Source organism: Saccopteryx bilineata, chromosome 9, assembly GCF_036850765.1.
Source record: "Saccopteryx bilineata isolate mSacBil1 chromosome 9, mSacBil1_pri_phased_curated, whole genome shotgun sequence".
Taxonomy (NCBI): domain Eukaryota; kingdom Metazoa; phylum Chordata; class Mammalia; order Chiroptera; family Emballonuridae; genus Saccopteryx; species Saccopteryx bilineata.
In genome coordinates, this window is record NC_089498.1 from 51,792,820 (window position 1) to 51,807,037 (window position 14,218).

Here is a 14,218-nt window from a genome sequence, read left to right on the forward strand (position 1 = left end):
TGGTGTGCTGAAGAATTTTCATAATTAGTTTATGTGTGCCATGAAATGAAAAAGGTTGAAAATTGCTGCTCTACATTATTAAAGCTTAATTCAGTTTTTTCCCTAAACTTTTCCTTGTCCAGACCAAAGGAAATTGTTGTTTTCATATTTACCCTTACAGAGAAACCATCCTGCTTCCCATGACTGGCTTTCCTAGGTTGTTTCTGCTTTCATCCCGCCCCTCTGGAAGAGCAGTGGCCAGAATAAGAAACACTGTTCCCATAGCTGATGTCCACGGGTCTCCTCAAAAGGTTAGGGCAGTGTTTTCCCTGCTGTCCTCATAATGGTGACCTGCATGTGGTTGGGCAGAGCAGAGCCTCTGTGCTCAGAATAGAACATAGTGATATTACATCTTTTCATTTTTTTTTGTTTTATTTTTCACTTATAGTTTATATTCAATTTTATTTTGTAGTGACTTTACATCTTAACTGCTGAATCAGAAACCATCATTTAAACAGTGTCTTTTTTATTTATTTTTTATTTTGTCATTATTATTATTATTTACAGAGACAGGAAGGAAAAGAAAGGGGGAAGAGAGAAATGAGAAGCATTAACTCATAGTTGCTTCACTTTAGTTGTTTATTGATTGCTTCTCATACATGTCTTGACCTGAAGCTCAAACCAAGCCAGTGACCCCGACCTTTGGGCTTCTAGCTAGGGATCTTGGCCTCTAGCCAGCGACTTTAGGATCATGTCACTGATCCCATGCTCAAGCCTGTGACCCTATTCTCAAACTGGTTAGCCCATACTCAAGCTCCCAGCCATGCTCTAGCTGGTAACCTTAGGATTTCAAACCAGGCCCCTCAGGGTCCCAGGTCAATGCTCTATCCACTGTCCCATCACCGGTCAGGCTTTCTGAGTCTTCATCTTACATATATCTACGTTAAAAATTGTCTTATACATTAATTGTAGTGCATTTGCACAAAACCTTGCATATCTCTATCACATTTTTCATTGCTTCCTCGTAACAGCCCTGGGAGGAGGATGGAAGTGATATTCTTATACTTGGATTTATTGAGGAGAAAACAAGCTAAAGATTGGGATAATTTTACTTAAGGTTCAATAAGAAGCCCTTAGAAAGCTAAGGACTGGCTCTAGGCTCTTATCCTGGACTTATTTAACCACAGTGTTTTGACATGAAACCAAGGAGGAAAGTGGCATGTTTTCAAGCACTATATTTATAAAAAAGAAGTCTTGAATACTGGTCAATAAGAAATCATTAGATAACTACTTAAAACTGGTTTTACTCTTACTTTTATCCTCTCTTATAACTCACTCTTCACTTGGTTTTACATAAATTCCTGTTACCTACGGTCTGCCTGGGGTTATCAGCCAATTCCTTTATATTGTATTACTACTCAAGAACTATCTCAAAAGCATTTTGACATTCCATTTTATATTTATTGAAGTATTTGAGCTATTTACTTTGGTTTCCATCTGTGTACAGTACACTGACCTTAGATTGATTTTAACAACTTTTTCAAACTCAGTGTTCAGCTTTAGACAGGCCTCTGGAGGCTCAGTCCTTTGATTCACATAAAATTATAAGAGTTTGTTGGCTTAGCTGAATCTTGTATAAATCTCAGGTATTTGGGTGTGAAAGCCCAAAGCCATACTTTCCCAAAGTATTTTCTTCTTATTTTAATTTTACCTGATGGAAAACGTTTTTGTAGAATTTTAAGAAGCAAGTGTAGATCAGATCCCTTTTGTTGATTAGCCTCAGCCAAGACTGGTCATGGTATACGTGTGTTTTTGTTTTGTTTTTATCTCTCAGACCTTGGGACACAAAGTTTTCTTAAATATGAAGCATCAGTTTGTACTCCCCTACCAGGCCCAACCTAATACAGAATATTCACTCAACTTGATATATCTATTGTGGCATCTCCTGCTTTACAATAGTAACGTAGCTACTAGTTACTGTGGGTTTATTCTTTAATCTCTATTTTCTGATTTTGAAACCTTGTTGTACTTCAGAGGAAAAAAATGGTACATTGCAATGTCCTCACACTAAACAGCAATAGTTTGAAAATCTTCTTGAACATGCTATATTTCTTTTTCTAATATTTAACTGTGACCTAGTAAACTGATCTAATTTGCCTGAAGGAGTGTCATTAATTTGTGGCTTACCCTGTTTGAATGATGAGGTCTCACAGTATCTTAAGCTTACCTGATAAGGCTAAGGCTATACTACCAGTTTACATCAATTGGTCTTATTTACCTTTTCAGTTTTTAGCCATCTGATAAGGACATAGCTCCCCATTTAAAACTCTCTTAGAGAAGCTTGCATAAGTTATGAATTGGGATGGGGAAAGTATATTTTCAAGGGAGGTTTTTGTTTTGTTATTGTTTTTGTATAGACTTATCACTAATTTATTTCAAAATCACAATATTGAGTTACCAGAGTTTATTTGATCACAATGGAATTGTGTCACCTTCAATAACATGCCATTTCTTTGCTATGTATCATCAAATGAACACAAGTCCAATGAGCACCTATCACAACTTGGTTTCTGGTAGAAACTATGGGAACATAAAACTAATGAAATGCAGTTATCTTATAGAATTTTAACATGTGAAAGAATGAAGTTTCCTTAATCTATTACTCTTTTAGCATTCCTGTTGTAAAGCCAGCAGCCAAGGCCAGGGCCACCATCACAGCAGCCCGGCCCTTGCAGGTTCGCACTGGATTCGGACAGTTGGCAAAGAAACAACGGAGCCAAAAGCTGATGGGCCATAGTCTTTAATTCTAGCTTGCACTCGGCGGGCAAGTAAAAATACACACTGGGCTCCAAAACCCACTCACATTCAGTGCTCACAAAGCCACTGACTTATCCGAGTTTCCTAGAATCAAAGGTTTCTAGCTCACCAGCCTTATTCTCCTCAGTTCCCCATCTCCTTCCTTATCCTAGATACAAACTGCACAAACTGGCATCTCACTCAGCACTCCGCCATCTTGGCTGCTTTTCCTGGCCTCCTCCACGTGGCCTCCTCCCGCTGCTGGCTCTACCCTCTCCTCTGCTGAAAATCTCAGGAACCAAGAGCACCCCAGCTCCCGTTCTGCCCCTATTTTATAGTGTAGCTTCACAACCTTTAATCCAATATACAAAATAGAGTAGTCTCTAATACAAAGTCACTTCTCTGAGGCATGATTGGATTGTACTGCCCTACATCAAAAAGGGTAGGAAAGGCTTAATCGCAAAACCACGCCCCAGGCTACAAGGATTCTGCTTGCCTTTAGCCCAACACACATTAATATCACCTGGGTGACGGCCTCCTCGTGGGCAGCGTAATCTTTAACAAAGTGAGCATAATACATTTTATCTGCCCAACACCTGTCATGCCCCAATTGTTGTTAGAATTGTTTCTGTCTAGATTAGTTACAGAAAAGAAAAGTAATCATATTAAGGAAATCATTTTCAAAACAGAAGTTAAGCAGTTGCTGTGCCTTGCCTTTTATTTAAGTTAGTTTTCATATAAAAGCTCTATTAAAACTTTTATAATTAATGCAGATGCCAAAATGAGATTATTCTGAGACATGTATTTGCTATCTGGGATGAACAGGTTGTTCCTGGTCCTTATTCTTCTTACTTGCCCAAATGCCCAAGGAATAAACTTCTTATAAATACAGAATTTCAGTTAGTTTTTAAGGTTACTATTTTCCACAGTTGCCTCTCTTTTAATATAAATAATATTAATTTGGATGCTTAGAAGGATTTTCACTCAATTTTCAGGGTATGTTTGTAATAATCTTACTTAAAAGATAGGTTCCATTGCTCATACAAAATTCACTTTCTGGGATCCTAGATAATCCCTTAAAATCTAATTTAGAGTTACTCTTCTAGATAAGTAAAAATAAAATTTAACATGAAGACAATGGAGTAGCCAATTGGAAAAAAATGGGCTCTCTTAAATGCAATCAAGTAAGATTCATAATCTGAAGTACATATAAAAACGTCCACAGATGTGAGCCATTCTCCTGCAAAGCAGCCAAAACAGGTATCATGAAAGTCTTTATACATGCTTAAAGAGATATGCCATATACATCAAGAATCCACCGGCAAACCATGGTTTCAAACATGAATCTCAAATTGATTATGCTAAAGAATCTAATATTAAAAGCTTTTAAATTAGCCATTGACTATGTCATTCTTCCCTTGACAATGATTTGAGAACCAACTTTATCTTTATAAACAAGGAAAAAATATATGTTGATGAATAAACTATTCATTGTTAGTACTTGGCCAGATTTCGTTTTCCCCATTTTGACTGACTTTAGAACTCATTTATTGTACCTTTTGATAAATATGTACCATATAAACCAGTTGATTCCTACTTTAAAAAGAAGAAAATACTTTCAATTTCATCTGACATGATTATGGTAAAGATCTTTCTATAAACACTAGGAAATCCTTAAATCATTCTGAATGGACTCCCTCTAGTCCAACAATATGTTTTCTTAAATTAAAAAAAAAAAATCATAAAATCAATCATCTCTGAAATGTCTGTTTTACTTTCTTTTTACTTTCTTTTTAGTAAGTAATAAGAATATCTAAAGACTTGGACTAGATAATAATGGGTGACACAGCTTGATACTGTTGGTGTGTTTGTTCTAGCATGTGTTCTCTGGGCATACCCGTGTTTAATAAGGTGGCACCTCCAGCTCTATGCTTCTCACATATCATAGTTATACCATAATTTTTTTAAGGGAGAACATTGCCTTTATATTTTTTAACTAATTTTATTTTTCAATTACAGTTAACATACAATATTAGTTTCAGCTGTTCAACACAATAATTAGATATTTATATAACTTACAAAGTACTCAACCTGGTAAGTCTAGTGCTCACCTGACACTACATACAGTTATTCTAATAATAGTGACTATATTTCCTATGCTGTATTTTATGTGCCCAAGACTCTTTTTATATTTTGCAATTTTATATCTTAATCCCTTTCCCCTTTTTTACCAACTTTCTCAAACTCCCTCCTATCTGGCAACCATCCATTTATTCTCTGTATCTATGAGTTTGTTTATTTTTGCTTGTTCATTTATTTTGTTTTTTATATTCCACATATAAATGAAATTATATGGTGTCTGTCTTTCTCTGTCTGACTTATTTAGCATAATACTCTCTAGGTCCATCATTTTCATTGCAACTAGCAAGATTTCATTTTTTATATGGCTGAGAAATATTTCACTGTGTATGTTCTTTATTCATTCATCTATTGATGGACACTTAGAATGTTTTTTATATCTTGGCTATTGCAAATAATGCTGAAGTAAACGTAGGAGTACATATTTCTTTTTGAATTAGTGGTTTGGATTTCTTGCATAAATACTGAAAAGTATAATTACTGGATCATATGGTAGTTCTATTTTTCATTTTATGAGAAACCTCCATACTGTTTTCCATAGTGGATGCACCAATTTACAATCACACCAACAGTGCAAAAGAGTTCCCTTTTCTCCACATCCTCATCAACATTTGCTGTTTGTTAATTTATTGATGATACTTATTCTGAGGGGTAAGTTGGTATCTCATTGGAGTTTTAATTTGTCTTTCCCTGATGATTAGTGATATTTAGCATCTTTTCATATGTTTATCGGCCATCTGTATGTTCTTTTTGAAAAAATGTCTATTCATAAACCATAATTCTTTTTTTATGAGATTTTTAATTGATTTTAGAAAGGGGAGAGAGAGGCAGAGAGAGAGAGAGAGAAAGAGAGAGAGAGAGAGAGAGAAAGAAAGAAAGAGAGAAAGAGAGGCAGGGGAAAGACAAGAAACATCAACTCATAATTACTTCTCATATGTGCCTTGAACAGGCAACCCCAGGACTTCAAACCGGCGTCCTCAGCATTCCAGGTCTACACTTTATCCACTGCACCCCCACAGTTCAGGCATAGACCATAATTCTTAAGGCCATTCAATCTAGATCACCATATTTGCAAATATTATATTTACAAAACAAATAAGTTTCTCATTTAAGAAAATTGCCTGTAAATTTCCTTTGGCTAATCAGGTCAATTCTCTCCTACTTATTGTGACTAGTACTCCCATAGCTCACAAGAAACAGCATGAAATGCCAGTTAATTTTAATTCAATCTGGATCATCATTTAGAAATTGGTGTAAAATATTTCATGTCATCCAGGCTCTTCTGAAATCAAATTTCTATTCTTTGCCTTGAAAGCTTTGACTTTGTGGAAATCTCATCAATTATTCACCATAAAGTTTCTCCTGCAGTATTTCTACTGGTAGAAATCTAAGTATTGTCAGTGTGGCTCCTGTCAGCAGGCACACTATAGACACTGCAGAACACAATTTAACTCTGTCTAATTTTTTTCAAGTTATGTTAGTCTAAATCTACTAAAGAGGATTGCATAGCTAAAACCAACAGATGAGGAACATAAAATGACACAATGAGGACAGTAAAGATTAACTTGATTAATTTTTTTTAATTTCATCTCACACTTTTCTTTGATAACACATTTAACTAATATGAGATTAGATTATGTACTGCCTCATTGCATCTGAACATTGTGTAAAGTTGGTTGTTTTGTTGAACTACTTTAGATTTAAAATATTTTTGCATAACTGTTATTTATTCTATTTTGGAATTTCACTTAATTACTTAAGAGTAATGAGAAAAGGAAGAATAATGGGTGATAAAAGCCGTAACTCTACAGACAAAATCTCATCCTAAGTCTTCTATTGTGACAGAAAACAGCACAACTTCTCTGGTCATTTATTTAATTGTTTTACTTGGCCAATGAAAAATAATCTAGGTGGTTTCCATGCTTCCAATAGGCCAACCATCGAAATTAAGCTGATTTGAAAAATAATTGTTTAAAGAGGTTAATGTCTTAAATAGTCAACTATATTCTAGAAAGACATAGTTTAATAAATATCATTGATCAACTAGCCTCCTAAAAATGGATTCCTTCAAATCCTGCCCCACTTCATTCCTTCCTCAAAAGATAGCCAAAAAGATAGCCAAATGAAAAATATCAATCTAATCATACACTCCCTTCTTAAAAATCTTTATTTGGTTTTCTATGATGTTTAGAGAAAGTTGCAAACTTCTTGGTTCTCAACAAAAAGCCCTTCATCCAACTCACACACTGTGTTCCACTCATACAGAAGAACTTGCTATCCCTAAAACCATGCTTCTTCTTGCTTTGGCACCTGTGTACACTATTTTTCTTTTTCCAAATTTTCTTTGCTCTCTGTGTTTGACTAAACCCTGATCATTTGTTTATTGAGTATTTTTCCAAGGTTTGCTCATGAAACATTTCTTCTATATTTATATTTATATTTATCACTGCATTCCAGCTGTCCAGGACTGTCCTGGGGTTGAATGCAGTGGATCCTCAGTGAATAAACTTTTGTTGAATCTATGAATGGTGAGTAATTCTGTATTCAAACAAGGCTCTGGTGATGTCTCACTATATGACCTTTAATACTCTCTTTAAATACCTCAAAGCCTCAGTTGTGTTTTGAAATGTAACAAGAGAGATTCTTGGCTCATGTGGGTTTGTTATAAGAGTTAAAAGTAACTTGAATTGTTAAAAAAAAAGGTAAGATGATAATATTGTTAGATATATTCTTTCTATAGCAAAGATATTTATTAAGTTTTATGATTATGTGAGAATAGGATAAAATATATTGAAGTTTATATAGCTTTTCAATTTTACTTTCTCTGAGTTTCTTAGTTCTTTGTTGTTATAGAAACACAAAGAGGTTGTCATATTTTATAGCTTTATGCTTTTTATACTTTATATTATGGCTCTGCAGTTCCATGTGCTGAGTAGAAAAGACTACTCCTTTACCATTAGCACAATAACATTTTCAAATCAGAGCTGCTAATCAAATTGTTTAGCTGCTCCCCCAAAATAACATCCTGAAACAGAACACATTCCAATTTTTGAAACATTTTTGACATTAGCTATTTTTCATTATTTGGTAGATTAAAAATTTATTGTTTGGGGATGTTCAGTTCACTTGGGAAACCAAACTTGAGAAAAAGACAACTAGACACTGCCTTTATTATAGGGAAAAAAATGTAGAGATAAAAGTGAAAAGAAAAATAGCTTTACTGTGTTATAAAGCAGAAAGTCAAATTACCTATTTGGGAAGGCTGCAAAAACTACCATTTCCTAGGGTATGTTCCTTGAAATTTTTCTGTTTTATTAGGTTTTTAAGATTTGAGCTGAAATGATAAAACCCTAATTCTGAAAAAGGTGCTGATAGAACATCAAGTTTCAACCCTTTACCCCTTGACAGGGTAACAGATGGAGATAAAATCAATTATATAGGAAAGTTCAGAGAATAAAAAGACTGCATTCTACTTCTAGACTTGATGATTTAGCTGGACATGGGTGGTGGTGGTGGGGTTAATTTCATTTCTCTGGTCTCTATTTCTTCATTTGTAAAATAAAAGAGCAGTACATCTGTTCTCTGGTGTCCCCTGGTTTTAAATTACCTTATTCTAAACAGTCCTACTTTTTATATCTTCAGATACAACTACCTAGTTTCTCTCAACTCAACCAAATTGTGTTCCCTTAACTAGGAAAAAAGGAAGGAGGGGAGAAAAGGGAGGGTGGATAGTGAGAGGGGATGGGAAAAGAGGAAAGGCAGAAAGGAGGAAGAAGGGATCTCAGAAACTAGAGCCTTAGACACATTTCAGGCTCTCTCAACCATTATAGCAGCAAAGTTTTCTCTAAGTATACCAAATATGAATAATTCCTTTCTATAATACATGAATAGGTTTGGTTTATTGAAAACAAACAGATTATCATCCTTAGGATATGAGAATCAGATTGCTTTGTGATAGGAATAAAATGGATAGATTTATTTTAAAGTATACTTATTGTTTATGTTGTGTAATAAAAACTTCTATATGTAATTTAAAAATAATTTCCATCAATATTTTAAAAATATATATTGTTTTAATTTTTAAATATTTTTTTGCATGGTATAACACCTTTTTTTTTAATGCACAGTATTATTGGGATGCACAAAAATAATGATGTACGTTCAGTTATATTGACCTTTAGGGAATTTTTCATCTGCTGTCTTTTCATATCTCAAAAATATCACTTGGACTATTTACTTTCTTTTTCTAGGCTCAGACAGTATCACACACTTCTTCCCTCCGCCTCCCCTCCCTCTCCCCCAATACAAATGCACTTAAACATTTACGTTCACGTTCTCTTACCCCAGCTCCTCTTCTTTTCTTGTTCCTCTTGTCTTTCTCTATTTTAGGGCAAGAAACTTTATAATGTTGCTAATACCACAGATTAAGGAATGCTGCTGAGTATAAACAACTAATTGTAACTTTATGATGGGCCATAGAAGAGACTAATTAGGGAAGGATCCTTATAATGTGTACATTGACCTGAATAGTATGCTGGGCATCAGAATGCCTATAAAAAAATAGGTCTCATGATAATACTCCTTTCAGTGCTTACCCTTGTCTCCGTGAATTTTGATTACTAGAAAGAGAGAGGCTGAGGTCTTGATCTGTTCTGAAGTAATAAAAAAAAGCTTAGAAAGTAGTTAAGTATAGACTTTACTGTCATACACTCCTAAAATTCCGATTCTGCACCTCAACTAGCTATGTGATTTGGGGCAAATTATATATATATATTGGTACCTCAGAGACTTTGTGTAGCAAAAGGATGATGATGAACACACTGTATTGTCTCACTTTGTGAGAGTTACATAAAATACAGTACCATAGCATGGTAAATTTCATTTTTCATTTAGACATGTGAAAACTGTATCAATGACCCCTTAGAACATGCTTCTCAGAATATGGTCCTTAGCTACATGCCTTTACCTCAACTACATCAGAACTTTTGTGGGTGATGCAAGATCAATTTTAACAAGGAGACTTGGTGATTCTAAGGCACCAAGATACTTTGGAAACACTGCCTCAAAGACTTAAATATATATCAATGGAAAAATTATATTCAATCTGCAGTTTTCAATTTCCTACCAAGCTTTCTACTTTGTACTTTCAAAAATATTTTATTTACCTTTTGTACATTTATACTGAACATAGTATGTTTTGATGTAGGCATAGTTGGAAGAATTGTTTTTTAATCCCTAACTTTTGAATAAAAATTACCAAAAGATCAAGTCTTTGAATTTCTGTATTCACAGTGCCTGATCATTCACAGATATTCAATTTAAGTGTGACATAGCTCTAAGCATCTTCAATTGTATGGGATGCTTTCAAGTTGAGAGAATAAAGAAAATGAAAGGAATTTTACATTATAATTATATAAATATTTAAAGCCACTTTTTACTAAATAATACTGTGGCCTAGACAACTTATGGTTAGAATAAAGAACTAAACTTAACAAAAAAATAAGATTTTTAAATTAAGTCATGATATTCTATTAAAATAGAAAAGTTTTGTTATCAAATGAAGGTCATACTTAGTTAAAAAAACATTTATTTATTCATTCTAATTTTATAAGTTATAATATATCTACACTACTCCCAGGTGATCTCATTGAAGTGTCCTTGTCAGGAAGACTTGTGTTTCTCATTCTGTGCCAGTGAGGATGCATTTAGAGTGACATCAGTGATTAAATGCCCCGTGTAATAAGACCAAATTCTGGTCCAGTTGAATTAGAGCTATTAAGAAACTTCATGGTTAATGCAGATGGTTTAATGATAAACAAGTACTCATTACTATCTGAAGAAACATCAGGCGAGATAGAATGGGTAAAGAAAGTGACTGTAATTGAGTGATATTTTTAAAACTGATCTCCGTACAAGAAGGTAGATAAGAACTTCTATCTTGTCTTCAGCATTACATTTTGGGCTGATTAATGAACTGAAGGTGCGATGAGAGTGAAATGAATATATACATTGAGAATTTGGAAACACGGTATATATTATTTCACCAGGGAAAATGCCTTATATATGCTACAGTATGCAACAGTGATGCCTACGGGACAGGAAAGCAAGCAGGCCTGGTTGATTTTTCCCTGGATCCTCATTTTCCTTACTAATGCACTTGAGGGTGTAAATAATGCATGCAACAGATTACATTAGAGGTGATTGTCTCCTTATTGCGTACATAAGTCAAAAGGCATTATTAGTGCCTTAGACACTAAGGAACAATTCCAGATTGCATAGTGTCTTTGCTTAATGACTGGCACAAATGAGAAATTCAAGAGCCAGAGACCAAACAAAACCATGTTCATAGCTTGGCTCATGAATGGCCTGCCTTTGTGTCATGAAAATAATGATACAACAAAATAAAAATGTTTTTATAATGTATGGAGTTTTTATTAAATAGTGGAAGACTATTTAATAAGTGGTATTAAAGTGTCCCTGTGATCCTTCTAGAATCTGTTACTTTTTTTTTTTTAACTAGTCAAGATAATTGGAAACAGACTGATGTTACAAGCCATATGCGATTATCTCCAAATTTTTTTTTAGCTTGGAGAAGGACTGTATACTTAAATCCATCATTATGTCTTCCATTGCTAACCACCAAAAAACAGGATGGTTATTTTATACAATTCCATCTTTTTTTTTTTTTTGTATTTTTCTGAAGTTGGAAACGGGGAGGCAGTCAGACAGACTCCAGCATGCACCTGACTGGGATCCACCCAGCACACCCACCAAGGGGCGATGCCCATCTTGGGGCATTGCTCTGTTGCAACCAGAGCCATTCTAGTGCCTAAGGCAGAGGCCATAGAGCCACCCCCAGTGCCCTGGCCACCTTTGCTCCAATGGAGCCCTGGCTGCGGGAGAGGAAGAGAGAGACAGAGAGGAAGGAGATGGGGAGGGGTGGAGAAGCAGATGGGTGCCTCTCCTGTGTGCCCTGGCCGGAAATCGAACCCGGTACTCCTGCACACCAGGCTGACGCTCTACCACTTAGCCAACTGGCCAGGGCCACAATTCTATCTTATTGATAATTAAATGAAAGTATCATCCCCTTTATCACACTTTGTATATAATCTAACAAATATTAGTTGATATATTACATTTGATATTCTGCATTAGTGAGTATTTTCAATTATGAAACCAGCTCAGTCTATCTTAGTGGGTAGATTCTGTTCTTCCTTCTGGGTAAGGTCTGTCCAGAAGCACAAAGCACTGACTAAGTTGTTAGATAGGACGATGGGATGTATTGAATTTATAAATGGAAAGTGGATGACCTCAAAATCCATGACCTCTATACAAAAGCCAAGCTAATCCCTAGAATGTGTAAGAAAAGGAAAACTTGTGATTTATAGGTAGAAACACATTGCTTCTGTTGAAAATGTATACTAAATCTTACTGGCACTTTCACAGACTTTGCCCCTTGCAACTTAATAGAATTAAAGTTAGTTCTGAATTTCTAAAGTAAACGTTTATTTCAGGATAGTTTACCTTTCTACAATAGTTGCAAAGAAATTACCAAATTAGCATGTACCCCACTCCCAGTTTTCTTATTTTTAATGTCTTATATAAATGTACAACAAATAATTCAATACTGGTACATTATTATGAACTAAAGTCCAGTTCAGAAGTTTTAAAAATACATTTGAGTGAGAGAAAACAGCTCACGTGTAACTAATTAAATCTTTGTTTCTCAATTTTAAAATAAAGGCCAGTTAGAAAACCAAGGATAGCACGCCACATCAATTCATAGAGTGATGTTGTGATTTCATATAGGTGACTAATTAGTAAGATTTAACAGAAAAACAAAATTTTTGGCTAAAATACATTTATTAAAAGCCAGTTATCCATTTTGTTCATTCTAAGCCACAATTATTTTAAATGCCCAGTTTTTTTTTAATTTGGGGTTGTATTAATTAATAGGATTATATAAGTTTCAAGTGTACAATTCTATAACACATCATCTACATATTACATTCATCGCTATATATTTGACCCCCTTTACCCTCTTCATCCTCACCCCACCCCGCTACCTGTTTGTTTGGATAAAAAGCTTTTCAATGCTCTTGTATTGCAATTCATTTCAATATCATATTTACTTAGACTTTAAAGTATCACTTCTAAAATAAATCTTCCAAGAAACATTGTGTGTTTAGAAAGCCTTAAACTGAAAGACAATTTCCCATTTGACTTTTCAAAAAGTTAAGCATTATGTGGCAAGGTCAATCATCTCAGTAGAAACAGTACTTTACTGAGCAACTATCCTGTGTCAGGTATTTTACAAGGTTATTGACACACATTACCACTAATCCTATCAACAGCCCTAAAAGTCCATGTGGAAATTGAAACTCAGCAGCACAAAGCAATTAGCTTAAGATTACACAGCCAGTGAGAGGTATGGATTTTTTAAAAAAGGGAAAGGAAGTATATAGTTAAAATAATCTAACACATAAAGTATAAAAAGTCATCTCAAATTATAACAGCAGATTTTCTTTTTAAACCCTTATCCTGATAAGTAGTTTGGCATGTTTTTGTCATCTTTTATTATATAAATAAAGGAGATTGGTCAAAATTGCCATTTTTAAAAATTTGGTTACTGTTTAAATAGTATCATCAACAGGTTTATATTAAGGAAGTGTTTTTACACTCAGTTTAATATAAAAGGTCACTATTAAATATGAAAATATATTAATGATGTTTATATCACAAATTTTACTTTTTATAAGATGTTTTTGGTGGTTATTTATAATGAGGCTGAGATGAAAAGTAAATCAAATGGAATGGCCCATGTTAGGCATTTGAAATTTAATTACGTTGTTACATTAGAATAGATATCAGTTGCCCTTAAAGATTTCTAAGTAAAGAATAGTGGAAATTTTCCTGTTGGTTTAGTAATGTAGGTGTTTGAGTATGTGTATACATGTGTGTTTGGAGTTTTGCTAAACTCCTGACCCTGAATTTCTTTCCTGAGTAGAGAGAAACAAAATAAATGATCTGAGGGCATCATCTGAAAATGTATCTTTTTTTGGTTACTGTAATTTCTCTGACCAGTTATCATAGCTGGATCTGTTGAATCTGGGGACTCCAATGGGGCACTATTGCTTATTCTGAAGTGTATAGGACAATCCAGGCTTATTAAAGTTATTTTTAAATGTAAGCATCATACTTTAAATAAAATCTTAGGAGAGTCTTTTTATTCCTGCACTGTTCATTAAGTATAAAGTACATTTCTAAGCCAAGGAATACACTAGGATTAATTCTAAATGAGAGT

The 14,218-nt window shown here is 34.3% G+C and overlaps 1 protein-coding gene across 2 annotated transcripts in view; it reads left to right on the forward strand.

Moving 5' to 3' along the window:
- Nucleotides 1–14,218, forward strand: part of PRKG1 (protein kinase cGMP-dependent 1) — a 1,486,994-nt gene that overhangs the window by 627,538 nt on the left and 845,238 nt on the right. The gene's annotated exons all lie outside the window — the stretch shown is intronic.